We start from the raw sequence: 26,807 nt of genomic DNA, 5'->3' as shown, positions 1-26,807 counted from the left end.
TGTCTCCGTTGTCGCTAAGCTTCGACCGCCGCCATACCAAGTCGTCATCGCCAATTGTTGAGAGAGAAAAGATATTGTTTATCTTATTGAATTATTGAGAATGCTGGTTATTCTGATTTGTTGATTTAGTTTTGTTGAGTTGGTTATTGTTGGGCTGGTTTCTTGAAATTGGTTTCTGAATTATGATAGAATGATTTGAGAAGATTAGAGTTGACTTTGTTTGGTCTATCAAAAATTATTCTGAGAATTGGATATGGTTTGATATATGAAAATAACTTGATTTTGGAAATGGTTTGAAAAGAGTTTGAGAAATGGTTTAGATGGGACCCGAGAAGGGCGACAAAGTCCGAGTTTTAGGGAAGGTGCTGCCAAAATTTCTAGAAGAATTTTGAAAAGTTTTACTTTGGTTAATTTGGATTGAAGAATTTTTTTTACTTGATTTTGATTTATTTAAGAAAAGAGTGAATTATGTTTGAGTTTAAATGAGTTAGTTCTGAAACGAGATTGGTTTGTCACCCCCTAAAGTCTAGAGGTCTTGCCGAGGGGTTTAACTAATAAATGGTTGTCCTTTGTCTTTTGAAAAGAGTTTAAATTTGAAAACGGTTTTGAAGTTAGCTTGAAGAATGTCAGAATGAATGAGACATGATTATGACAATGATGATACTGATGAATTGTAATTGACTGAGAGATGAATTGAATGATAATGTGATATATGTGACCGGTTAAGAAGCGGTGGCATTGTCCACTCGCTCTGGGTATATGTTGTGACTCCGGGTAGGATGCAGTAGTCTTATCCACTTGCTCCGGATAAAAGTCAATAAGTCAGGTAAGATGCAGTGGTGTTATCCACTTACTCCGAAAAAGTTCGAGACTCCGGGTAAGATGCAAGGGTTGAGTTCTGTTGCCGCTTGCTCCGAATTGAGAACTGTAACACCACCTGGGTAAGTGGCAAGGGTGAAATTGTCCCCTTACTCCGGGTACACGGGTAAGATGTAAAAGTTGCAGCATTGTCCCACTTACTCCGTGTTTGGTGTTCTGTCCAGAGTTCGCTATTGGAAATGTCGAGTTTGACTACATAACTGACAGATGAGACTCATCGACCGTAGGACAGGCATACATCATGTTGCATTTGTTTGCTTTATTTGGGTGTGCTTAAGTATTTTGGTTTGCCTATCTGATGAATTCTGTTTAACTGGTAACTGTGATACTTCCTGTAACTGTTCTTAAAATATGTTTGCCTTGTATTTGTTTGTGTTTGTGATTGATTTCTATTTTGCGGTATTGGTGGTGGATTGATTATAGCGGTGATTTGTTTTGAGTTGGGTCGGAGGCCGAGTTGATTGATTTGATTTGGGGCAGAGGCCGGGATTGATTGGATCAGCGGTAAGTTTGCTTAAAATGGTTTCTTAGTAAGCGGTGCAACGTATGGGGTGTAGTTTTGTGTGAAGTTTTATAAGAAAAATATAAGTTTTAAATTTGGATAATGAACTGATGTTTGCTGCGACTGAAAATAGTTTTATTTAAAATATCTTATAACAATTCTTCAAATAACAATTCTTCAAAAACCTCTACTGAGAACAAGCGAAAATGATGTTCTCATCCCTTTACAGCTTTATCTTTTCAAGATCGACGAAGAAGCTTGCAGAGTTTTAGTTAGGTACTTAGATATGCTGTTTTCGTTTGTTTATATATGTTATAGATTTTTTCCTCACCCTTATTATTATTATATTGTAAGAGAGATAAGAGTTGTATGTTTTATATGTATATTATATTTGTAAGCTACTTATGTAAAAAGTCTTGTATATAAAGTTATGCTTGTTTATTTTTAAGATAAAGTATTTTTCCAATTTTTAAAGAAATCAACGTTATGATATCGAATCAAAAGCTCCTATTTTAATATTGTTAGAAACAAGAGACTAAACTAGAGAAATGATTTGTGTATTATTGAGTGTATTCAAGTTGTCTATTCAAGTAGTGTAGAATGATACAATATAAAAGGATATTTATAGGTACTAAGAGAATCGTAATAATAAAGACGTAATTTCCTATAACAAATATTCAGATATACTAAATAATACTAATTGATCCTAATTGATCATAATTATATTCTAACATTCTCCCTTCAAACTCAAGTGACAACTTGAATTTGAAACTTATTTAAAACAACAAAATAAAGAGGAAAAAAATGCATAAATGGATAAAACAGGTGCAGACGAAACTGCCGGAAGGAAGCGCAGACGAAACTGCCGCTAGTCTGAAGGAAGCGCAGGCGAAACTGCCGCTAGTCTGAAGGAAGCGCAGGCGGAACTGCCGCTTGTCTGAAGGAAATGCAGACGAAACTGCCGCTTGTCTAAAAGAAGTGCAGACAGAACTGCTGGAAAGAAACGCAGACGGAACTGCCACGAGAAAATGCAGACGGAATTGTCACGAGAGAATACTGATAAACCCCATTTTGAGGGTTTATCTTGTGTTGATTTCAGGGGTTTTATCAATGATTCCACACACTTTCTATATGAAAATAAGAGATTTTGTGTTCCTTTCCTAGTTTTGCCCCGTAGATGAAAACATGCTTGTTTTGCACTAAAATAGATACATTTCTAATCTTCTCTTGATGCCATTCGATGCCGTGACCTGTATGTTAAGTGATTTCAGAATATAGGGCAAGGGATAGACCGGAAGAGAGAAGGAGGATGGGTGCAAAGGAAGGGAGCATGAGAATTGAGCCTTGGAAGTCTCAGCATGGGCGCGTGCGCGCACTTGACGCGTCCGCGTGGGTAGAGCAACTAGAAGTCGAAGCCAAGAGCCAAGCCACGAGCCGGCTTACGTAGCGGCTAAGCCATGATCTTCATGGGCGCGCACACGCACATCACGCCTCCGCGCACATTACAAGACGCCTCGGTGGCGCGCGCGCGTACCTTGCGCGTTCGCGCCGATGTTCGAATATGATTTTTTAAGAAGTCACGTGACTTAGGCGTGGAGGTAGTTGGGAATCCCATTTTTGGAAAATGCCTTGGCGGGAAAAGCTTAAGAGGACCAAAGGAGCAAGGGTTAAGGACTTTTAGTTCATTTTCTAGATTTTTAGATATTTTGGGGGGATAGTTAGTTACACTCTTGGAGAAGGAGAGAGAGATTCCAAGCTTTCACTAGGGTTCATCTTCATCCAATTTCTGAATTTTCAATCACTCTTTGGTGAGATCCATTACAATTCTCACTTCACTTTGTTCATGTCATAGATTTTCTTCTCCAATTTCAAGTAGTAGTTGTAATTGCTCAATTCTCATAGATCTAGAATTCAACTTTGTAATTTTGGATTCCATCAATACTTTGAGAATTTGGTTTTCATTGTGCTCTTTGATACTTGTTGTTAGTTCCTTGTGTTGTAATACTTTTAATTCTACTTTTCTCTCATTTTACTATGACTTTCATTCTTGCTCACCAAATGTTTGATAAAATGTCAACACTAGTTATGGAGTAGAAATTTCTTACTTGGCATAGGGTTTGGGTCATTAGAAGAAGTTGAATAGTTGTGTCAATTGTTGATTTGGAATTATGGATTGCTAATTGACTTGGAGTGCACTAAAGCTAGATTCCCATGAGGTGAAGCTAGGACTTGTGACTCAAGTTGATTATTTTCATTTGACTTTCCTCTTTACCTAGGGGATAACTAAATGAGGCAAGGCCTCATTGTTGTCATCATTGAATGAACTATAAGGATAGAACTTCTAATGCCAACCCTAAGCCAAGTCTTTTAATGATTGATTGTTTGTTTCTCATTACTTTGCTAAACCTTCAAAGAAACCTAACAAGGCTTTCTAATCAATAAGATGCACACTTTGGCAATTCCAAGGGAGGACGACTCGGGAGACTAGTACTCTCGGATATAGATTGTAGGATTGTTTGGTACGGGATTTAAGTGTCGATTAGACTATACTCACGATCATATTCATCTTTGAATTCTAATTCGGCATGCAAAATTTCGTTTATTAAAATGGCGCCGTTGCCGGGGAATTTGCTTAGTGTGCCATGTTATTGTTTGGAATAAGTGTGTATAAATGTACATAGTTACATTTCATTGTAAATTGTTCAAGTGACTAACCCTTCATCGTTACCATGAATTTCCTTTCCCCTTCATTGCATGACGCATTCACAACCGAATCCGAGCTTAGTCCCTTTTGATCCGGAAATAGAACGAACTTTGTTTCATATTAGACAAGCTCGGAGGCGGCTAAAGTTTGGGAAAGGTGAAGAGATTTTCACCACCTCAACCACCTTACTAAAAGTGAACATTGGACCGTCACTCAAAGAAGGCATTAGTCATACTCCCATCAATCTCACTAGCAATTCTTCCTTTGTTTTAGGTACTAATACCATGGATGCTCCGAGGAGAGTTACCATCAAGGAAGCGGGTGCACCGGATTATGTCCTTCAACCCCTTCATGTAACTCACCCCAACTTGAATGCAAACTTTGAATTGAAGACCGCTTTGATCAACCTCCTACCTAAGTTTCACGGGCTTCCCGCACAAGACCCTATTCGGCATCTCAAGGACTTCCATCGCATATGCTCAACTACTAGACGGGAAGGATCCGATGAAGTTGCTATATGGTTGTTTGCTTTCCCTTTCTCTCTTGAGGCAAGGCCAAAGAATGGTTCTACACTCTATCTAGTGAAGTCACCTCCGATTGGGACCTACTTAGAAGAGGATTCTTGGATAAATTCTTGCCCCCGGAAAAGATGGATAGGCTAAGGAAGGAAATGTCTTGTATTGTGCAAGGTGAGACGGAACCACTATACGAGTATTCGGAACGGTTTCGCAAGCTACTAGACGCATGCCCTAATCACATGCTTGACACTCAAGTATTGCTTGGATACATATGTCAAGGGATGCGAGAGCAAGATAGAACTCTCTTGGACACCTCTAGCAATGGTTCTTTGTCCAAATATAAAACAGCGGAGGAGGCATGGCAACTTATCATTGATTTAGCCGAATCCAATCAACATATGAGGCGAAGAGTCAACCGCCCAAGGACCGTAAATGAGGTATCAACTAGTAGTGAAACCACCGCTCTAACTCAATCCTTGAGCGAGATGACATCCATCTTGAGGCAACTCCAATTGAACCAACAACAACCACAACAACCTCAATCATACCAACAACAACAACACCCTCCACCACCTCAACAACACAACCAACAATTGGTTCCTCAAAAAGTATGTGGCATTTGTTCTTGCTACTCCCACTACACGGATGAGTGCCCAAGCGTTCAAGAAGATAACACCTTGGCGGCTACCCATAATTTCTATGACCGGCCAAATCAAGGGTATTACTGATGAGCGGATAATTTGTATGCTTTTTGGCATTGTTTTTAGTATGTTTTTGGTATCTTTTAGTTAGTTTTTAGTATATTTTTATTAGTTTTTAATTAAAATTCACTTTTCTGGACTTTACTACGAGTTTGTGTGTTTTTCTGTGATTTCAGGTATTTTCTGACTGAAATTGAGGGTCCTGAGCAAAAATCTGATCCAGAGACTGAAAAGGACTGCAGATGCTGTTGGATTCTGACCTCCCTGCACTCGAAGTGGATTTTCTGGAGCTACAGAAGCCCAATTGGCGCGCTCTCAACGGCACTGGAAAGTAGACATCCTGGGCTTTCCAGCAATATATAATAGTCTATACTTTGCCCAAGATTTGATGGCCCAAACCGGCGCTCAAAGTCACCTACAGAAATTCCAGCGTTAAACGCCGGAACTGGCATAAAATTTGGAGTTAAACGCCCAAACTGGCATGAAAGCTGGCGTTTAACTCCAGAAAAGGTCTCTACACGAAATTCCTTCATTGCTCAGCCCAAGCACACACCAAGTGGGCCCGGAAGTGGATTTTTCTGTCATTTACTCAATTCTGTAAACCTTAGGATACTAGCTTTTACTACTTATAGGATCTTTTGACATTGTATCCGTAACCTTATGACCCCATAACATTTTGTACACGTTTCTTTCCACAGTATGAGCTTCTAAACCCCATGGTTGGGGGTGAGGAGCTCTGCTGTGTCTTGATGGATTAATGCAATTACTACTGTTTCTTATTCAATCATGCTTGCTTCGATTCTAAGATAACACTTGTTCTTAATCCGGATGAATGTGATGATCCGTGACAATCATCATCATTCTCAACTATGAACACGTGCCTGACAACCACCTCTGTTCTATCTTAGATTAAGTAGTTATCTCTTGGGTTCTTTAATCGGAATCTTCGTGGTATAGGCAGGACCTGATGGCAGCATTCAAGAGAATCCGGAAGGTCTAAACCTTGTCTGTGGTATTCTGAGTAGGATTCAATGATTGAATGACTGTGACATGCTTCAAACCTGTAACCTACTGGGCGTTAGTGACAGACGCAAAAGAGGGATTCTATTCCGGTAGGGGAGGGAACCAAACCGGTGATTGGCAGCACTGTGACAGAGTGCGTGCATTAGCTTTCACTGCGAGGATGGGAGGTAGCCATTGACAACGGTGAAACCCTACATGAGCTTGCCATGGAAGGAGACTTGCGTGTTTGATGAAGAAGACAGTAGGAAAGCAGAGATTCGGAAGATGGAGCATCTCCAAAGCCTCAGCCTATTCTCCATTACTGCAAAACAAGTACCTTTTTCATGTTCTTTTGCTTTTTACAATCAATCCTGATAATTTCTGATATCCTGACTAAGATTTACAAGATAACCATAGCTTGCTTCAAGCCGACAATCTCCGTGGGATCGACCCTTGCTCACGCAAGGTATTACTTGGACGACCCAGTGCACTTGCTGGTTAGTTGTGCGGGATTGCAAAAGTGTTATTGCAATTTCGTGCACCAAGTTTTTGGCGCCGTTGCCGGGGATTGTTCGAGTTTGGACAACTGACGGCTTATCTTGTTGCTTAGATTAGGACTGTTTTGTTTTTGTTGGTTTAGAGTCTTTTAGTTGAGTCTAGTTTCATATTCTAAGTTTGGTGTCAATTGCATGCTTTTTGTTTTTCTTCTTTTAACTTTCGAATTTTTCTTGTTCTTAGTCCCTTTTTGATTCATAAAAATTCTAAGTTTGGTGTCCTCTTTATGTTTTTCCTTTAAAATTTTCGAAAACTGTGTGTTTGATTTTCTAAAATTTTAAGTTTGGTGTCTTTTTGTGTTTTTCTCTTTCCTCTTTTTAAAAATCAGATCTTTTTTCATAAAAATTTTTCAATCATATCTTTTTAATTGCTGTTTTCAAAATCTTTTTACTTACTTAATTGATTCAGTTCTCAATTTGCTTTGATCTTATTTTCTTTTCTATTTTCGAAATTTTTTTATTTTTATCTCCTTTTATTTTAATTTTTTTCGGTTATTCAAAAAAAAAATATAAAAATAAACAAAATTTATCTCTTTGCAATCATTCTCATTTCCCTTTTGTCCATTATGGACTTAAGTGGAATTAATCAGTCCAAGAGGACTCTGGGGTCTTATGCTAACCCCATTACAGCTGCATATGGGAGTAGCATCTGTATACCTCCCATCAAAGCAAGCAGCTTTGAGCTAAATCCTCAACTCATTATCATAGTGCAGCAAAATTGCCAGTATTCCGGTCTTCCACAGGAAGAACCTACTGAGTTTCTGGCACAGTTCTTACAAATTGCTGACACAGTACATGATAAAGAGGTAGATCAGGATGTCTACAGACTATTACTGTTTCCATTTGCTGTAAAAGATCAAGCTAAAAGGTGGTTAAATAACCAACCTACAGCAAGCATAAAGACATGGAAACAGTTGTCAGACAAATTCCTGAATCATTTTTACCCTCCAAAGAGGATGACACAGCTAAGGCTGGACATCCAAGGCTTTAAACAAGAGGATCATGAATCCCTTATAATGCCTGGGAGAGGTATAGAGGTATGCTAAGAAAATGTCCCTCTGAAATGTTTTCAGAGTGGGTCCAGTTAGACATTTTCTACTATGGGCTTACAGAAAAAGCTCAGATGTCTTTAGACCACTCAGCTGGTGGATCTATACACATGAGGAAGACAATTGAAGAAGCTCAAGAGCTTATAGACACTGTTGCTAGAAACCAATACTTATATTCTAGCAATGAGTTCTCTCCAGAAGAGGAAGTCATGACAGTAGTCACTGACTCTAATCCTCAAGAACAGATAATGGAGCTTAATCAACAATTGCTCCTGATGACAGAACAGTTAGCAGAACTTAAAGAGATGCTCCATGAAACTAAAGTTGCTAATAAGAGCATAGAACTACAGTTGAATCAAGCAAAACAGCAAATATCTAAACAGATAACAGAGGAGTGCCAAGCAGTTCAATTGAGGAGTGGAAAGACCTTGAATAACACTGCTCAAAAGAGCAAAAAGTCAAACAAGGAACAATTGACAGAGGACAACCAAACCACTGTTCAAAATCCCTCTGAGGACAGTAAGAGCCCAGAGAGGAATATTGGCGTTCAAACGCCAGAGAGGGAAGGAAAGCTGGCGTTAAACGCCCATTCCTTGCCCAGTTCTGGCGTTCAAATGCCAGAAAAGGGGGAAAAGTTGGCGTTAAACGCCCATTTTCCACCCATTCCTGGCGTCCAAACGCCAAGGGAAAATCAGACACCTGAGAGTGCTGACAGTAATCCCTCTAACAAGGCTTCTTCGACCACTTCTGTAAGGAATAAACCTGCAGCATCTAAGGTTGAAGAATATCAAGCCAAGATGCCTTATCCTCAGAAACTCCGCAAAGCGGAACAGGATAAGCAATTTGCCCGCTTTGCAGATTATTTAAGGACTCTTGAAATAAAGATTCCTTTTGCAGAGGCACTTGAGCAAATACCTTCTTATGCTAAGTTCATGAAGGAAATCTTAAGTCATAAGAAGGACTGGAGAGAAACTGAAAAAGTGTTTCTCACTGAAGAATGCAGTGCAGTCATTCTAAAAAGCTTACCAGAAAAGCTTCAAGATCCTGGAAGCTTTCTGATACCATGCACATTAGAAGGCACTTGCACCAAGACAGCTTTATGTGATCTTGGAGCAAGCATCAATCTAATACCTGCATCCACTATCAGAAAGCTTGGGTTGATTGGAGAAGTCAAACCAACCAGGATATGCCTCCAACTTGCTGATGGCTCCATTAAACACCCATCAGGCATAATAGAGGACATGATTGTCAAGGTTGGGCCATTTGCCTTTCCAACTGACTTTGTGGTGCTGGAAATGGAGGAGCACAAAAGTGCAACTCTCATTCTAGGAAGACCTTTCCTAGCAACTGGACGAACTCTCATTGATGTACAAAAGGGGGAAGTAACCTTGAGAGTCAATGAGGATGAGTTCAAGTTGAATGCTGTAAAAGCTATGCAGCATCCAGACACACCAGAGGACTGCATGGACGCTGACATTATTGACTCTCTGGTAGAAGAGATCAATATGGCTGAAAGCCTAGAATCAGAGCTTGAGGACATCTTCAAGGATACTCAAACTGACCAGGAAGAGCCAGAGGAGGCAAAGGAATTTTCGAAAATTCCTCAGAAGGAGGAAAAATCTCCCAAGCCTGAACTCAAACCACTACCACCATCCCTGAAATATGCATTTCTAGGAGAGGGTGACACTTTTCCAGTGATTATAAGCTCTGCTTTAAATCCACAGGAAGAGGAAGCACTGATTAAAGTGCTAAGGACATACAAGACAGCTCTTGGGTGGTCCATAAGTGATCTTAAGGGCATTAGCCCAGCTAGATGCATGCACAAGATCCTGTTGGAGGATAATGCCAAACCAGTGGTTCAACCACAGAGGAGGCTAAATCCTGCCATGAAGGAGGTGGTGCAGAAAGAGGTCACTAAATTACTGGAGGCTGGGATTATTTATCCTATTTCTGATAGCCCCTGGGTGAGCCCTGTCCAAGTTGTTCCCAAAAGGGAGGCATGACAGTGGTTCATAATGAAAAAAATGAACTGGTTCCTACAAGGACAGTCACAGGGTGGCGCATGTGTATTGACTACAGAAGGCTCAATACAGCCACCAGAAAGGATCATTTTCCTTTACCATTCATAGACCAAATGCTAGAAAGACTAGCTGGTCATGACTACTACTGCTTTTTGGATGGCTATTCAGGCTACAACCAAATTGCAGTAGATCCTCAGGACCAAGAGAAGACAGCATTTACTTGCCCTTCTGGCGTGTTTGCCTACAAGAGGATGCCTTTTGGTCTGTGCAATGCACCTGCAACCTTTCAAAGGTGCATGCTCTCTATCTTCTCAGATATGGTAGAGAAATTTCTGGAAGTCTTCATGGATGACTTTTCAGTATATGGAGACTCATTTAGCTCCTGTCTTAACCACCTATCACTTGTCCTGAAAAGATGCCAAGAGACTAACCTGGTTTTAAACTGGGAGAAATGTCACTTTATGGTGACTGAAGGAATTGTCCTTGGGCACAAAATTTCAAGCAGGGGATAGAGGTGGATAAGGCAAAGGTAGAGGTAATTGAAAAATTACCACCACCTGCCAATGTTAAGGCAATCAGAAGCTTTCTTGGGCATGCAGGATTCTATAGAAGGTTTATCAAGGATTTTTCGAAAATTGCTAAACCTTTGAGTAACCTGCTAGCTGCTGACACGCCATTTGTGTTTGACACACAGTGTTTGCAGGCATTTGAGACCCTGAAAGCTAAGCTGGTCACAGCACCAGTCATCTCTGCACCAGATTGGGCATTACCATTTGAATTAATGTGTGATGCCAGTGATCATGCCATTGGTGCAGTGTTGGGACAGAGGCATAACAAACTTCTGCATGTCATTTATTATGCTAGCCGTGTTCTAAATGATGCACAGAAGAACTACACAACCACAGAAAAAGAGTTACTTGCAGTGGTCTATGCCATTGACAAGTTTAGATCCTACTTAGTGGGATCAAAGGTGATTGTGTACACTGACCATGCTGCTCTTAAATACTTACTCACAAAGCAGGATTCAAAACCCAGGCTTATAAGATGGGTGTTGCTTCTGCAAGAGTTTGATATAGAAATAAGAGACAGAAAAGGGACAGAGAACCAAGTGGCTGATCATCTGTCCCGGATAGAACCAGTAGCTGGGGCGTCCCTCCCTTCTACTGAGATCTCTGAGACTTTCCCAGATGAGCAACTCTTTGCCATCCAGGAAGCTCCATGGTTTGCAGACATTGCAAATTATAAAGCTGTAAGGTTCATACCCAAGGAGTACAGTAGTGTGCAAAGAAAGAAATTAATTTCAGATGCCAAGTACTACCTTTGGGATGAACCATATCTCTTTAAGAGATGTGCTGACGGAGTGATCCGCAGGTGTATACCCAGAGAAGAAGCACGAAGGATCCTATGGCACTGCCATGGATCACAGTATGGAGGACATTTTGGAAGTGAGCGAACAGCCACTAAAGTTCTCCAGTGCGGCTTCTACTGGCCTACTCTCTATAAAGATTCCCGAGAGTTTGTGCGTAACTGTGACAGTTGCCAAAGAGCTGGTAACCTGCCTCACGGATATGCCATGCCTCAACAAGGAATATTAGAGATAGAATTGTTTGATGTATGGGGAATTGATTTCATGGGACCATTCCCACCATCATACTCAAACACTTACATTCTGGTGGCAGTGGACTATGTATCTAAGTGGGTAGAAGCAATTGCTACACCCACTAATGATACCAAAACCGTGCTGAAATTTCTCCAGAAAAACATTTTCAGCAGGTTTGGCGTCCCCAGAGTGCTAATCAGTGATGGGGGCACTCATTTCTGCAATAAACAGCTATACTCTGCTATGGTTAGATATGGAATCAGCCATAAAGTGGCAACTCCGTATCATCCACAGACAAATGGGCAAGCTGAAGTCTCTAACAGAGAGCTAAAAAGAATCCTAGAACGGACTGTAATGGCCCGAAGAAAGGATTGGGCAAAGAGCTTGGATGATGCTCTGTGGGCATACAGAACAGCATTCAAGACTCCTATAGGAACCTCTCCATACCAACTGGTGTATGGGAAGGCCTGTCATTTGCCTGTGGAACTGGAACATAAAGCCTACTGGGCAACCAGATTCCTAAACATGGATGCACAGTTAGCTGGTGAGAAAAGACTGCTCCAGCTAAATGAGCTAGAGGAGTTCAGACTCAATGCCTTTGAAAATGCAAAAATTTATAAGGAAAAGGCAAAGAAGTGGCATGACAAGAGATTGTCAACCAGAGTCTTTGAGCCAGGACAAAAAGTTCTGCTCTTCAACTCCAGGTTCAAACTGTTTCCAGGAAAACTCAAGTCCCGGTGGAGGGGTCCGTATGTGATTACAGGAGTATCACCATATGGATATGTTGAGCTTCAGGATATTGATTCTGACAAGAAGTTCATTGTTAATGGACAGAGAATCAAGCACTATCTTGAAGGAAATTTCGAGCAGGAATGCTCAAAACTGAGACTTGAGTGATTCTCAGTGAAAGTCCAGCTAAAGACAGTAAAGAAGCGCTTGCTGGGAGGCAACCCAGTCATTAGAAGGTTGTATGATTAGTTCTTCCAGAGGCAAGTATCAAAAATGAAGGAATTCACAGAGTTACAGAAGGATTCAGCTCAAAAAGCAGAGAAAATGAGCTTACTGGCGAAAAAACGCCAGTAAGGGGCATTTTGGGCGTTAAACACCAGAATGGGTACCATTCTGGGCGTTTAACGCCAGGAATGGTGCCATTTTGGGCGTTAAACGCCAGAATGGGCACCATTCTGGGCGTTTAACGCCAGGTGTGCAGCATCCTGGGCGTTTTGTAAAAACGCCCAGTGACAAAGGATTTCTGGCGTTTAACGCCAGCCAGGGCACCTGGCTGGGCGTTAAACGCCCAAAAAGGGTAGCAAATGGGCGTTAAACGCCAGAATGAGTGCCATTCTGGGCGTTTAACGCCAGAAAGGTGGGGGGACCACATTTTTGTTTTCAACTCAATTTTTTTCAAACTTTCCTCTTTTTAACCATACTCTTCTACATAAATGCACTTCAACCCTTCATCATTCACTTTCAAATCTTCACAAATCAAAACCATTCTTCAAATCTATTTCAAATTAATCCCAAATCTTCTTCAAAAACTCACCCTTTTCTCAATTTCTGTCCATATCTTTTCAAATCTCTCTCTCTTTTTTCGAAAACTCCCCTCCCCACCTTATAAATTCACGTTTGGCTCCCTCATTCCACCACACCATTCGAATTTCCTCTTCCTCCCCCTCTCTTCTCTCTTTTATTTTGCTTGAGGACAAGCAAACCTCTAAGTTTGGTGTGCTTTTCCGTAATCACTAAGCCAAGATTCATCAATATCATGGCTCCTAAGGGAAAACAAACCAATTTAAGAGGCAAGAAAGAGAATAATCCAAAGAATCTTTGGAATGAAGAGAAGTTCTTAACCAAAGAACATGAAGACCATTATCATAAAATAATGGGTCTGAGGTCAGTGATCCCGGAAGTTAAATTTGATCTGAAGGAAGATGAATATCCGGGGATCCAAGAGCAAATTCGAAACAGAGGATGGGAAGTTCTAACCAATCCTAAAACAAAGGTTGGAAGGAACATGGTTCAGAAATTCTACTCAAATCTGTGGCTAACAGATAAGCAGAGAATGACTGGAACTGCTTACCATACCTATAGAACCATGGTCAGAGGGAAAGTTATATACTTCCATCTGGACAAAATAAGAGAAATCTTCAAGTTGCCTCAACTGCAAGATGATCCTGATTCCTTTAATAGGAGGATGGTGAGAGTAGATAAGGGGTTGGATCAAGTTCTAGAGGACATATGCCTCCCTGGAACTAAGTGGATAACCAATTCTAAGGGTGTCCCAAACCAACTCAAGAGGGGAGACCTCAAACCAATTGCAAGAGGTTGGCTAGACTTTATTGGGCGTTCCATATTGCCCACTAGCAACCGTTCTGAGGTCACCATCAAGAGAGCAGTGATGATTCATTGCATTATGCTTGGAAAAGAGGTAGAGGTCCATCATGTGATTGCTTGTGAGATTTACACAATTGCAAATAAGAATTCCACTGAAGCCAAATTGGCTTATCCAAGCTTGATTTCCTTGCTCTGTAAAGAGGCTGGGGTGAAGATGGGAGTAGATGAGTTCATACCCATTGAACACCCAATCACCAAGAAGTCAATGGAAGGACAAGTGCAAGACAACTCCATCAAGAGGAGGGCGCAGGAATTCCTCCCTGAATTTCCAAGAATTGACTACTGGTCCAACCTAGAAGCATCCATTAACAAGTTGCAAGAGACTATGGAGCAACTAAAGGAAGAACAGCAGAATCAGAACTGCATGCTCTGCAAATTGCTGAAGGAACAAGAGAAGCAGGGGCGTGAAATTCAAGAGATGAAACGCCAAAAGCTCTCCTCTCAAGCTGAGGGAGCATCCACTTCTCAAAATCAAGGTTGTTGAGTCCTAACTCTGTGAACACCTCTATCATTAGGAGCCTATTTTTTTTTTTCGTTTTTGTTCTTGTTTTTCTATTTCTAGTCTCATCTTATATCTATATTTGAGTCTTGTTCTTAGTTCATAATTAATAAAATTAATAAAGTTTATGCCTTAAAGCTATGAATGTCCTATGAATCCATCACCTCTCTTAAAAGAAAAATGCTTTAATCACAAAAGAACAAGAAGTACAGGATTTCGAAATTTATCTCTGAAACTAGTTGAATTAGTTTGATGTGGTGACAATACTTTTTGTTTTCTGAATGAATGCTTGAACAGTGCATATGTCTTTTGAATTTGTTGTTTTAAGAATGTTAAATTTGTTGGCTCTTGAAAGAATGAAGAAAAAGAGAACTGTTATTGAGGATCTGAAAAATCATCAAAGTGATTCTTGAAGCAAGAAAAAGCAGTGAAAAAAAAATGCTAAAAAAAAAATTTCGAAAAAAAAAAAAGAAAAAGAAAGAAATAAAGTTGTGATCCAAGGCAAAAGAGTGTGCTTAAGAACCCTGGACACCTCTAATTGGGGACTTTAGCAAAGCTGAGTCACAATCTAAAAAGGTTCACCCAATTATGTGTCTGTGGCATGTATGTATCCGGTGGTAATACTGGAAGACAGAGTGCTTTGGGCCACAGCCAAGACTCATACACTAGCTATGTTCAAGAATCAATATACTTAACTAGGAGAATCAATAACACTATCTGAGTTCTGAGTTCTTATAGATGCCAATCATTCTGAACTTCAAGGGATAGAGTGAGATGCCAAAACTGTTCGGAGGCAAAAAGCTACTAGTCCCGCTCATCTAATTGGAGCTATGTTTCTTTGATGTTTTGGAGTCTATAGTATATTCTTTTTTTATCCTATTTTGATTTTCAGTTGCTTGGGGACAAGCAACAATTTAAGTTTGGTGTTGTGATGAGCGGATAATTTGTATGCTTTTTGGCATTATTTTTAGTATGTTTTTGGTATCTTTTAGTTAGTTTTTAGTATATTTTTATTAGTTTTTAATTAAAATTCACTTTTCTGGACTTTACTATGAGTTTGTGTGTTTTTCTGTGATTTCAGGTATTTTCTGACTGAAATTGAGGGTCCTGAGCAAAAATCTGATCCAGAGACTGAAAAGGACTGCAGATGCTGTTGGATTCTGACCTCCCTGCACTCGAAGTGGATTTTCTGGAGCTACAGAAGCCCAATTGGCGCGCTCTCAACGGCATTGGAAAGTAGACATCCTGGGCTTTCCAGCAATATATAATAGTCCATACTTTGCCCAAGATTTGATGGCCCAAACCGGCGCTCAAAGTCACCTACAGAAATTCCAGCGTTAAACGCCGGAACTGGCATAAAATTTGGAGTTAAACGCCCAAACTGGCATGAAAGCTGGCGTTTAACTCCAGAAAAGGTCTCTACACGAAATTCCTTCATTGCTCAACCCAAGCACACACCAAGTGGGCCCGGAAGTGGATTTTTCTGTCATTTACTCAATTCTGTAAACCTTAGGATACTAGCTTTTACTACTTATAGGATCTTTTGACATTGTATCCGTAACCTTATGACCCCATAACATTTTGTACACGTTTCTTTCCACAGTATGAGCTTCTAAACCCCATGGTTGGGGGTGAGGAGCTCTGCTGTGTCTTGATGGATTAATGCAATTACTACTGTTTCTTATTCAATCATGCTTGCTTCGATTCTAAGATAACACTTGTTCTTAATCCGGATGAATGTGATGATCCGTGACAATCATCATCATTCTCAACTATGAACACGTGCCTGACAACCACCTCTGTTCTATCTTAGATTAAGTAGTTATCTCTTGGGTTCTTTAATCGGAATCTTCGTGGTATAGGCAGGACCTGATGGCAGCATTCAAGAGAATCCGGAAGGTCTAAACCTTGTCTGTGGTATTCTGAGTAGGATTCAATGATTGAATGACTGTGACGTGCTTCAAACCTGTAACCTACTGGGCGTTAGTGACAGACGCAAAAGAGGGATTCTATTCCGGTAGGGGAGGGAACCAAACCGGTGATTGGCAGCACTGTGACAGAGTGCGTGCATTAGCTTTCACTGCGAGGATGGGAGGTAGCCATTGACAATGGTGAAACCCTACATGAGCTTGCCATGGAAGGAGACTTGCGTGTTTGATGAAGAAGACAGTAGGAAAGCAGAGATTCGGAAGATGGAGCATCTCCAAAGCCTCAGCCTATTCTCCATTACTGCAAAACAAGTACCTTTTTCATGTTCTTTTGCTTTTTACAATCAATCCTGATAATTTCTGATATCCTGACTAAGATTTACAAGATAACCATAGCTTGCTTCAAGCCGACAATCTCCGTGGGATCGACCCTTGCTCACGCAAGGTATTACTTGGACGACCCAGTGCACTTGCTGGTTAGTTGTGCGGGATTGCAAAAGTGTTATTGCAATTTCGTGCACCAAGTTTTTGGCGCCGTTGCCGGGGATTGTTCGAGTTTGGACAACTGACGGCTTATCTTGTTGCTTAGATTAGGACTGTTTTGTTTTTGTTGGTTTAGAGTCTTTTAGTTGAGTCTAGTTTCATATTCTAAGTTTGGTGTCAATTGCATGCTTTTTGTTTTTCTTCTTTTAACTTTCGAATTTTTCTTGTTCTTAGTCCCTTTTTGATTCATAAAAATTCTAAGTTTGGTGTCCTCTTTATGTTTTTCCTTTAAAATTTTCGAAAACTGTGTGTTTGATTTTCTAAAATTTTAAGTTTGGTGTCTTTTTGTGTTTTTCTCTTTCCTCTTTTTAAAAATCAGATCTTTTTTCATAAAAATTTTTCAATCATATCTTTTTAATTGCTGTTTTCAAAATCTTTTTACTTACTTAATTGATTCAGTTCTCAATTTGCTTTGATCTTATTTTCTTTTCTATTTTCGAAATTTTTTTTATTTTTATCTCCTTTTATTTTAATTTTTTTCGGTTATTCAAAAAAAAATATAAAAATAAACAAAATTTATCTCTTTGCAATCATTCTCATTTCCCTTTTGTCCATTATGGACTTAAGTGGAATTAATCAGTCCAAGAGGACTCTGGGGTCTTATGCTAACCCCATTACAGCTGCATATGGGAGTAGCATCTGTATACCTCCCATCAAAGCAAGCAGCTTTGAGCTAAATCCTCAACTCATTATCATAGTGCAGCAAAATTGCCAGTATTCCGGTCTTCCACAGGAAGAACCTACTGAGTTTCTGGCACAGTTCTTACAAATTGCTGACACAGTACATGATAAAGAGGTAGATCAGGATGTCTACAGACTATTACTGTTTCCATTTGCTGTAAAAGATCAAGCTAAAAGGTGGTTAAATAACCAACCTACAGCAAGCATAAAGACATGGAAACAGTTGTCAGACAAATTCCTGAATCATTTTTACCCTCCAAAGAGGATGACACAGCTAAGGCTGGACATCCAAGGCTTTAAACAAGAGGATCATGAATCCCTTTATAATGCCTGGGAGAGGTATAGAGGTATGCTAAGAAAATGTCCCTCTGAAATGTTTTCAGAGTGGGTCCAGTTAGACATTTTCTACTATGGGCTTACAGAAAAAGCTCAGATGTCTTTAGACCACTCAGCTGGTGGATCTATACACATGAGGAAGACAATTGAAGAAGCTCAAGAGCTTATAGACACTGTTGCTAGAAACCAATACTTATATTCTAGCAATGAGTTCTCTCCAGAAGAGGAAGTCATGACAGTAGTCACTGACTCTAATCCTCAAGAACAGATAATGGAGCTTAATCAACAATTGCTCCTGATGACAGAACAGTTAGCAGAACTTAAAGAGATGCTCCATGAAACTAAAGTTGCTAATAAGAGCATAGAACTACAGTTGAATCAAGCAAAACAGCAAATATCTAAACAGATAACAGAGGAGTGCCAAGCAGTTCAATTGAGGAGTGGAAAGACCTTGAATAACACTGCTCAAAAGAGCAAAAAGTCAAACAAGGAACAATTGACAGAGGACAACCAAACCACTGTTCAAAATCCCTCTGAGGACAGTAAGAGCCCAGAGAGGAATATTGGCGTTCAAACGCCAGAGAGGGAAGGAAAGCTGGCGTTAAACGCCCATTCCTTGCCCAGTTCTGGCGTTCAAATGCCAGAAAAGGGGGAAAAGTTGGCGTTAAACGCCCATTTTCCACCCATTCCTGGCGTCCAAACGCCAAGGGAAAATCAGACACCTGAGAGTGCTGACAGTAATCCCTCTAACAAGGCTTCTTCGACCACTTCTGTAAGGAATAAACCTGCAGCATCTAAGGTTGAAGAATATCAAGCCAAGATGCCTTATCCTCAGAAACTCCGCAAAGCGGAACAGGATAAGCAATTTGCCCGCTTTGCAGATTATTTAAGGACTCTTGAAATAAAGATTCCTTTTGCAGAGGCACTTGAGCAAATACCTTCTTATGCTAAGTTCATGAAGGAAATCTTAAGTCATAAGAAGGACTGGAGAGAAACTGAAAAAGTGTTTCTCACTGAAGAATGCAGTGCAGTCATTCTAAAAAGCTTACCAGAAAAGCTTCAAGATCCTGGAAGCTTTCTGATACCATGCACATTAGAAGGCACTTGCACCAAGACAGCTTTATGTGATCTTGGAGCAAGCATCAATCTAATACCTGCATCCACTATCAGAAAGCTTGGGTTGATTGGAGAAGTCAAACCAACCAGGATATGCCTCCAACTTGCTGATGGCTACATTAAACACCCATCAGGCATAATAGAGGACATGATTGTCAAGGTTGGGCCATTTGCCTTTCCAACTGACTTTGTGGTGCTAGAAATGGAGGAGCACAAAAGTGCAACTCTCATTCTAGGAAGACCTTTCCTAGCAACTGGACGAACTCTCATTGATGTACAAAAGGGGGAAGTAACCTTGAGAGTCAATGAGGATGAGTTCAAGTTGAATGCTGTAAAAGCTATGCAGCATCCAGACACACCAGAGGACTGCATGGACGCTGACATTATTGACTCTCTGGTAGAAGAGATCAATATGGCTGAAAGCCTAGAATCAGAGCTTGAGGACATCTTCAAGGATACTCAAACTGACCAGGAAGAGCCAGAGGAGGCAAAGGAATTTTCGAAAATTCCTCAGAAGGAGGAAAAACCTCCCAAGCCTGAACTCAAACCACTACCACCATCCCTGAAATATGCATTTCTAGGAGAGGGTGACACTTTTCCAGTGATTATAAGCTCTGCTTTAAATCCACAGGAAGAGGAAGCACTGATTAAAGTGCTAAGGACATACAAGACAGCTCTTGGGTGGTCCATAAGTGATCTTAAGGGCATTAGCCCAGCTAGATGCATGCATAAGATCCTGTTGGAGGATAATGCCAAACCAGTGGTTCAACCACAGAGGAGGCTAAATCCTGCCATGAAGGAGGTGGTGCAGAAAGAGGTCACTAAATTACTGGAGGCTGGGATTATTTATCCTATTTCTGATAGCCCCTGGGTGAGCCCTGTCCAAGTTGTTCCCAAAAAGGGAGGCATGACAGTGGTTCATAATGAAAAAAATGAACTGGTTCCTACAAGGACAGTCACAGGGTGGCGCATGTGTATTGACTACAGAAGGCTCAATACAGCCACCAGAAAGGATCATTTTCCTTTACCATTCATAGACCAAATGCTAGAAAGACTAGCTGGTCATGACTACTACTGCTTTTTGGATGGCTATTCAGGCTACAACCAAATTGCAGTAGATCCTCAGGACCAAGAGAAGACAGCATTTACTTGCCCTTCTGGCGTGTTTGCCTACAGGAGGATGCCTTTTGGTCTGTGCAATGCACCTGCAACCTTTCAAAGGTGCATGCTCTCTATCTTCTCAGATATGGTAGAGAAATTTCTGGAAGTCTTCATGGATGACTTTTCAGTATATGGAGACTCATTTAGCTCCTGTCTTAACCACCTATCACTTGTCCTGAAAAGATGCCAAGAGACTAACCTGGTTTTAAACTGGGAGAAATGTCACTTTATGGTGACTGAAGGAATTGTCCTTGGGCACAAAATTTCAAGCAGGGGGATAGAGGTGGATAAGGCAAAGGTAGAGGTAATTGAAAAATTACCACCACCTGCCAATGTTAAGGCAATCAGAAGCTTTCTTGGGCATGCAGGATTCTATAGAAGGTTTATCAAGGATTTTTCGAAAATTGCTAAACCTTTGAGTAACCTGCTAGCTGCTGACACGCCATTTGTGTTTGACACACAGTGTTTGCAGGCATTTGAGACCCTGAAAGCTAAGCTGGTCACAGCACCAGTCATCTCTGCACCAGATTGGGCATTACCATTTGAATTAATGTGTGATGCCAGTGATCATGCCATTGGTGCAGTGTTGGGACAGAGGCATAACAAACTTCTGCATGTCATTTATTATGCTAGCCGTGTTCTAAATGATGCACAGAAGAACTACACAACCACAGAAAAAGAGTTACTTGCAGTGGTCTATGCCATTGACAAGTTTAGATCCTACTTAGTGGGATCAAAGGTGATTGTGTACACTGACCATGCTGCTCTTAAATACTTACTCACAAAGCAGGATTCAAAACCCAGGCTTATAAGATGGGTGTTGCTTCTGCAAGAGTTTGATATAGAAATAAGAGACAGAAAAGGGACAGAGAACCAAGTGGCTGATCATCTGTCCCGGATAGAACCAGTAGCTGGGGCGTCCCTCCCTTCTACTGAGATCTCTGAGACTTTCCCAGATGAGCAACTCTTTGCCATCCAGGAAGCTCCATGGTTTGCAGACATTGCAAATTATAAAGCTGTAAGGTTCATACCCAAGGAGTACAGTAGTGTGCAAAGAAAGAAATTAATTTCAGATGCCAAGTACTACCTTTGGGATGAACCATATCTCTTTAAGAGATGTGCTGACGGAGTGATCCGCAGGTGTATACCCAGAGAAGAAGCACGAAGGATCCTATGGCACTGCCATGGATCACAGTATGGAGGACATTTTGGAAGTGAGCGAACAGCCACTAAAGTTCTCCAGTGCGGCTTCTACTGGCCTACTCTCTATAAAGATTCCCGAGAGTTTGTGCGTAACTGTGACAGTTGTCAAAGAGCTGGTAACCTGCCTCACGGATATGCCATGCCTCAACAAGGAATATTAGAGATAGAATTGTTTGATGTATGGGGAATTGATTTCATGGGACCATTCCCACCATCATACTCAAACACTTACATTCTGGTGGCAGTGGACTATGTATCTAAGTGGGTAGAAGCAATTGCTACACCCACTAATGATACCAAAACCGTGCTGAAATTTCTCCAGAAAAACATTTTCAGCAGGTTTGGCGTCCCCAGAGTGCTAATCAGTGATGGGGGCACTCATTTCTGCAATAAACAGCTATACTCTGCTATGGTTAGATATGGAATCAGCCATAAAGTGGCAACTCCGTATCATCCACAGACAAATGGGCAAGCTGAAGTCTCTAACAGAGAGCTAAAAAGAATCCTAGAACGGACTGTAATGGCCCGAAGAAAGGATTGGGCAAAGAGCTTGGATGATGCTCTGTGGGCATACAGAACAGCATTCAAGACTCCTATAGGAACCTCTCCATACCAACTGGTGTATGGGAAGGCCTGTCATTTGCCTGTGGAACTGGAACATAAAGCCTACTGGGCAACCAGATTCCTAAACATGGATGCACAGTTAGCTGGTGAGAAAAGACTGCTCCAGCTAAATGAGCTAGAGGAGTTCAGACTCAATGCCTTTGAAAATGCAAAATTTATAAGGAAAAGGCAAAGAAGTGGCATGACAAGAGATTGTCAACCAGAGTCTTTGAGCCAGGACAAAAAGTTCTGCTCTTCAACTCCAGGCTCAAACTGTTTCCAGGAAAACTCAAGTCCCGGTGGAGGGGTCCGTATGTGATTACAGGAGTATCACCATATGGATATGTTGAGCTTCAGGATATTGATTCTGACAAGAAGTTCATTGTTAATGGACAGAGAATCAAGCACTATCTTGAAGGAAATTTCGAGCAGGAATGCTCAAAACTGAGACTTGAGTGATTCTCAGTGAAAGTCCAGCTAAAGACAGTAAAGAAGCGCTTGCTGGGAGGCAACCCAGTCATTAGAAGGTTGTATGATTAGTTCTTACAGAGGCAAGTATCAAAAATGAAGGAATTCACAGAGTTACAGAAGGATTCAGCTCAAAAAGCAGAGAAAATGAGCTTACTGGCGAAAAAACGCCAGTAAGGGGCATTTTGGGCGTTAAACGCCAGAATGGGTACCATTCTGGGCGTTTAACGCCAGGAATGGTGCCATTTTGGGCGTTAAACGCCAGAATGGGCACCATTCTGGGCGTTTAACGCCAGGTGTGCAGCATCCTGGGCGTTTTTACAGTGACAAAGGATTTCTGGCGTTTAACGCCAGCCAGGGCACTTGGCTGGGCGTTAAACGCCCAAAAAGGGTAGCAAATGGGCGTTAAACGCCAGAATGGGTGCCATTCTGGGCGTTTAACGCCAGAAAGGTGGGGGGACCACATTTTTGTTTTCAACTCAATTTTTTTCAAACTTTCCTCTTTTTAACCATACTCTTCTACATAAATGCACTTCAACCCTTCATCATTCACTTTCAAATCTTCACAAATCAAAACCATTCTTCAAATCTATTTCAAATTAATCCCAAATCTTCTTCAAAAAAACCAAAAATATTTGATGTTTCTTGCTTTAGTCTAGTGTCTCATCTTAAGTTTGGTGTCAAATGCATGTTTTTGTTATATTTTTCGAATTCATGCATATAGTTCTTTGTTTTGATCTTTGAATTCTTTTGGCTTGAGTGTTTCTGTGTCTCATATAGTGTCAGTAGTACACAAACTGCTAAGTTTGGTGTCTTGCATGCATTGTTATTTGAATCCTGTTGCATTTTGATTATTAAAAATCCAAAAATATTTTTAATTTGTGTTATTTCAAGTCAATGATACAAAGAATTGAAGATTCAGAACATACTGCAGAGGAATTATACAGAAAAAGCTGAGCATTCAAAAATGCCCAGTGAAGAAGGCAGACTGGCGTTTAAACGCCAGCCAGGGCACCTGGTTGGGCGTTTAACGCCCAAAAAGGGTGCATTTTGGGCGTTAAACGCCAGAATGTATACCATTCTGGGCGTTTAACGCCAGGATGGTGCTAGGGGGAAGATTTTGTTTTCAAAATCAATTTTTTTCAAGTTTTCAAAGTTTTTCAAAATCAAATCTTTTTCAAATCATATCTTTTCAATCAAATGTTTTCAAAATCAATTTCTTTCCTTTTTCAAAGATACTTACTAACAATCAATGATTTGATTGAACATTTTTTGCCTTTTCTGTTGAGGAAGGTTTTATGTTTGAATCATATCTTTTCTTGTTAGGCAAGTCATTAATTTTTAAAATCATATCTTTTCAAATTGTTTTCAATCATATCTTTTCAAATTGTTTTCAAATCATAACTTCTCAATCACATCTTTTTAAAACCATAACTTTTCAATCAAATCTTTTTAACCTCATCTTTTTCAAAATAGTTTTCAATCAAATCTTTTTAATTTCTAATTTCAAAATCTTTTTCAAAATCACTTGATTTCTTTTTCACTTTTAATTTTCGAAAATTATCAATCAAATTTTCAAAATGTTTTCAAAATCTTTTAAATGAATTTTCGAAAATTCTCTTCCCTCCTTCTCACATCCTACTATTTATGGAGTACCACTCCTTCTAAATGCACAATTCGAACCTTATCTAATTAAAGTTCGAATTCTTCTTCTCCTTCTTCTTTCTATTTCTTTGTTCCTCTGACACTTCAAGGAATCTCTATACTGTGACATAGAGGATTCCACATTTTCTTTTTCTCTTCTCTATCATATGAGCAGGAGCAGAGACAAAGGCATTCTTGTTGAAGCTGACCCTGAACCTGAAAGGACCTTGAAGCGAAAGCTAAGAGAAGCTAAGGCACAACTCTCTATTGAGGACCTGACCGAATTCTTCAAAGAAGAAGAACCCATGGCAGCCGAAAACAACAACAATGCCAACAATGCAAGGAAGGTGCTGGGTGACTTCACTGCACCTACTCCTGATTTCTATGGGAGAAGCATCTCTATCCCTGCCATTGGAGCAAACAACTTTGAGCTTAAGCCTCAATTAGTTTCTCTAATGCAACAGAATTGCAAGTTCCACGGACTTCCAATGGAAGATCCTCATCAGTTTTTAGCTGAATTCTTGCAAATCTGTGACACAGTCAAGACTAATGGGGTTAACCCTGAGGTCTATAGACTGATGCTATTCCCTTTTGCTGTAAGAGACAGAGCTAGAATATGGTTGGATTCTCAACCCAAAGAAAGCCTGAACTCTTGGGAAAAGCTAGTCAATGCCTTCTTGGCAAGGTTCTTTCCACCACAAAGATGGAGTAAGCTTAGAGTGGAAGTCCAAACCTTCAGACAGAAGGATGGAGAATCCCTCTATGAAGCTTGGGAAAGATACAAACAATTAATCAGAAGATGTCCCTCAGACATGCTTTCTGAATGGAGCATCATAGGTATTTTCTATGATGGTCTCTCTGAACTATCCAAGATGTCTTTGGATAGCTCTGCTGGAGGATCTCTTCATCTGAAGAAGACGCCTGCAGAGGCTCAAGAGCTAATTGAAATGGTTGCAAATAACCAATTCATGTATACTTCTGAAAGAAATCCTGTGAACAACGGGAGTAATCAGAAGAAAGGAGTTCTTGAGATTGATACTCTGAATGCCATACTGGCTCAGAATAAGATATTGACTCAGCAAGTCAATTTGATTTCTCAAAGTCTATCTGGAATGCAAAATGCACCAAGCAGTACTAAGGATGCTTCATCTGAGGAAGAAGCTTATGATCCTGAGAACCCTTCAATGGAAGAGGTGAATTACCTAGGAGAACTCTATGGGAACACCTATAATTCTTCATGGAGAAATCACCCAAATTTCTCATGGAAGAATCAAGAGAGACCTCAACAAGGTTTCAATAATAATAATGGTGGAAGAAACAGGTTTAGCAATGGCAAGCCTTTTCCATCATCTTCTCAGCAACAGACAGAGAGTTCTAAGCAGAATACTTCTGACTTAGCAACAATGGTCTCTGATCTAATAAAGACCACTCAAAGTTTCATGAATGAAACAAGGTCCTCCATCAGAAATTTGGAAGGACAAGTGGGTCAGCTGAGCAAGAAAATTACTGAACTCCCTCCTAGTACTCTCCCAAGTAATACAGAAGAAAATCCAAAAGGAGAGTGCAAAGCCATAACCATGGCCGAATGTGGAGAGGAAAGAGAGGAGGAGGACGCCACTGAGGAAGACCTCAGTGGGCGTGTACCAATCTCCTCTGAGTTCCAATGGGAATCTGAGGCTCAAAATGAGATCATAGAGATTCCATTGGACTTACTTCTGCCATTCATGAGCTCTGATGAGTATTCTTCCTCTGAAGAGGATGAGTATGTCACTGAAGAGCAAGTTGCTAAATACCTTGGAGCAATCATGAAGCTAAATGACAAGTTATTTGGAAATGAGACTTGGGAGGATGAACCTCCCTTGCTCACCAAAGAACTGGATGACTTGTCTAGGCAGAAACTGCCTCAAAAGAGGTAAGATCCTGGGAAGTTTTCTATACCTTGTACCATAGGCACCATGACCTTCAAGAAGGCCTTGTGTGACTTAGGGTCAAGTGTAAACCTCATGCCCCTCTCTATAATGGAGAAATTAGGGATCTTTGAGGTGCAAGCTGCAAGAATCTCATTAGAGATGGCAGACAACTCAAGAAAACAAGCTCATGGACTTGTAGAGAATGTTTTGGTGAAGATTGAAGACCATTACATCCCTACTGATTTCATAGTCCTAGAGACTGGGAAGTGCATGGATGAATCCATCATCCTTGGCAGACCCTTCCTAGCCACAGCAAAGGCTGTGATTGATGTTGATAGAGGAGAGTTGATCATTCAAGTGAATGGAGAATCCTTGGTGTTTAAGGCCCAAGGATATCCCTCTATCATCATGGAGAGGAAGCATGAAGAGCTTCTCTCAAAACAGAGCCAAGCAGAGCCCCCACAGTCAAACTCTAAGTTTGGTGTTGGGAGGCCACAACCAAACTCTAAGTTTGGTGTTGAACCCCCACATTCAAACTCTAAGTTTGGTGTTGGGAGGTTCCAACACGGTTCTGAGCATTTCTGAGGCTCCATGAGAGTCCTCTGTCAAGCTAATGACATTAAAGAAGCGCTTGTTGGGAGGCAACCCAATGTTTTATAGTTAACTATTTTCTTTTGTTATTTTATCTTTTTTGTAGGTTGATGATCATAAGAAGTCACAAAAACAATGAAAAAAGCAAAAACAGAATGAAAAACAGGAAGAAAAATAGCACACCCTGGAGGAAGAAGCTG

The 26,807-nt window shown here is 40.6% G+C and overlaps 1 non-coding gene and 1 pseudogene across 1 annotated transcript; one reads left to right on the top strand and one right to left on the bottom strand.

Annotated features, from left to right (window-relative positions):
- The first annotated feature begins 831 nt into the window (after nt 1–831).
- Nucleotides 832–26,807, top strand: part of LOC130935304 (uncharacterized) — a 41,367-nt pseudogene continuing 15,391 nt past the window's right edge.
- Nucleotides 24,817–24,924, bottom strand: LOC130952543 (small nucleolar RNA R71). Its single transcript, XR_009074727.1, has one exon. It is a non-coding gene; the product is annotated as a small nucleolar RNA R71 (small nucleolar RNA).

This window comes from Arachis stenosperma, chromosome 1 (assembly GCF_014773155.1).
Source record: "Arachis stenosperma cultivar V10309 chromosome 1, arast.V10309.gnm1.PFL2, whole genome shotgun sequence".
NCBI lineage: Eukaryota > Viridiplantae > Streptophyta > Magnoliopsida > Fabales > Fabaceae > Arachis > Arachis stenosperma.
The sequence above is the reverse complement of the archived record's forward strand: the minus strand, read 5'-3'. Positions and strand labels throughout refer to the sequence as shown.